The following is a 2,657-nucleotide window of genomic DNA, read 5'->3' as shown; positions in this document are numbered from 1 at the left end:
GTGAGAAACTTGATACTATATTCCACATTCTGATGCAATTGAAGCTTTCAGCAGACTGTATTTGAATGATTGAGCTTATTCATGTGATGAAACCTAAAGCTGGAGGCACATTATTTCAGAATATGTTACTAATACACTACTTTGTTAATGTGTAAATTTAATATGCCATTGTTTGGTTATCAAGGTTCTTTTGTTTTGTGTAACTGGAGAACTTGAACCAGAGACAAAATGCTATTACTGCTACTCCATCATAGGCCTACACACAAAGTCACATGTACCTAGGTGATGTACAGCCAAGAACCCAGAAGTTTATTTCTCATTGTCTTGTACTTTAACACGTCTATGCCTTTTATTGGGCTACACTGTTTTCCTGCAATTACTGCTTATGACAGTAGCCTTGCAAACAGCTAGTTGGAGCTATGCTCCTGTCCTTGAGAGGCAGTATAACTGATGTTTACCTCTCCAAGTCCTGCTGGGATAAACCATAGTTGCTTAATATGACCTTTCTGCTTTACCCTGTATGCTCTCTCCACATTGGAACTGTAGTGTAGTGATCATTTACCAATCGTGGAGGCAGAAGCAAATATTTGATCTCTTAAGCAGCAGCTGTCTGTTGGAGGTCATATTGGACCCCTCAGATGTATTTGGACTTCTTTAGGCAAGAAAAGAAGCAATCTAGCCCCATATTTAAAATAACATATGTACATTGATTCATGAGATGTATGCTGTGACAGTATTCCTGTGAGCAAAACTCAAAATATAACTACTCCATACTGGTGAGTTTCATTTTAAGCATAGAGAGGGACACAAGAGTCAGTTCCGATACTGGCTACCAAGCTTCACATCCTGCTGAGACTATCTGAATCTTGATGGATCGCTTGATTTGTTGATCGCTGACATGAAACGTTGGGGGTGTTGAGATCATATTAGTTAAGATCATATCGGCATTCCAGGAATGGAAAAAAAAAAATCTGAGAGCTTATGGTTCTCATCGTCAAAGCTATAGCACATACATTTCATGTATGAGTGAGAGTCTTTGCTGAGAGCGTATTTTACCCAAGTGGAGATGGAAGAGAGAGAAGAGGTCCTCAAAATCATATGGACTTATCCTTGTAGTTTACCAGTGTGGCATGTTGAATCAGAATGCTCTGGCATATCCCTTGCTGAATAGCTTTTCACTCTGCTGTTTTACATGATGCTGCACAGAATAAGCAGGATGATCCAGAGTGCTGCTTGTGCCTCCAAACTTGCCAGGAAGGATAAGGTACTAATGCAGACTCCTTGACAGACTGCTTTAGCCTCATCTATAGAGGCTAGATCTTTTGTCACAATTAAGGGTCACATGGCATCCCCACTCAGATTATCTGTTGCTATGTTTTGCCTTTGCAGTAACATAATCACCTGAGTAAATCAGAATCACACCTATGATAAGGCCATAATTCAGACTGTACTTAACTCAAGAGCATCCTCTGCTGGAATGCTTTATACCAACAGACAGAAACTTGTTACCGATGGAAACAGGGAAGGAAACTGGAATATTGCTCCATGCCTGTAGTACTTGATGCTGAATAAAGGGCTTTAAGTCTTTATACGTAACATCTGTGTAACTGGTGTTTCATCTTTGCATGTTTTGGTTGACAATAGGATTGTAGGATTTCATTCTTTAGTGAGTCGTTTCTCAAGGGAGCACAGCAACTGTGGCCCCTGCTTACTTTACTCATCACAGGACTTGTCTGCCGGTCTTGTAGCACTGTGTTAACCCACCCATTTGAACCCCTGGACTAGACAAACTGGTGGCTATCTGTAAGGGCAGCCTCTCTCCTCATTGCTGTGTGTGCAAAGATAGTTCTAGTGACATTCATGCCTTGTTTCCTTGTTTGTTGTTTGTGTGGTGAGACGTTTTTGCTTTTCACATCAGCCAGCTCACTGACCTGGCTGCTCTTGTTTCCAAACCATTGGAGGAATAGCAGACGGCTAATGTGAGTCAGTGCCCTGTTTAGGGGCGGCAGCATTGGTGTGTGTGTGTTATGGAGGTCACTGGACGGTGGGGCCTTGTCCAAGTACAGGCTGGCTTGTAGATATTATAGTTCAGACTTAGACACACAGGGGTCAGCAAGTTTATAAGCTGTCATTCGACAAGGTGTTTCAGAAGGTGATATTTTCACTGTGACTACCTGAACTTTAGCCTGTGCTGTTACCTGCTTCCAATATTTACTGTCAGTGATTTCTACATACACTTATAGAGCCAATTTCCAAGTATGGGCTATAGAGATGCTGTTTAAGCCAGAATTACAGCCAACATACCATTTCCTCTTTCTCAGTACACAGCTCAGGTCAGGATGCCATGTTAAGTGCCAAAAGGTCAAATAGCGTAAGCGTATTGCACATGAGAATAGCATTCCATTACGAACATACTGCTCTTGTTGGTGACGACAATAGTTTTTGTAGCTTGAGCAGTAACCAGTAGATCTCTCCCCTAAAGTTAAAATGAAAATTAAGCCCTATTGGTTCTCAAAGTGGGGTCCGGGGATCCCCAGGGTTCCTTGAGGGAGTTCCAGGGGGTCTCTAGCAAAAAGGAGAATAATTTAATTTCACTATAATTCCATTTATAAGTAACACTGACAGAATCTATGACTATTTTGGTCATGGATATCATA

General features: G+C 41.4%; 1 protein-coding gene across 1 annotated transcript in view; it reads left to right on the top strand.

Moving 5' to 3' along the window:
• gpc5c (glypican 5c) overlaps positions 1–2,657 on the top strand; it is a 120,300-nt gene that overhangs the window by 86 nt on the left and 117,557 nt on the right. The window lies entirely within an intron of this gene.

Source organism: Thunnus albacares, chromosome 12, assembly GCF_914725855.1.
Source record: "Thunnus albacares chromosome 12, fThuAlb1.1, whole genome shotgun sequence".
Taxonomy (NCBI): domain Eukaryota; kingdom Metazoa; phylum Chordata; class Actinopteri; order Scombriformes; family Scombridae; genus Thunnus; species Thunnus albacares.
This window is presented reverse-complemented; position numbering and strand designations above follow the sequence as displayed.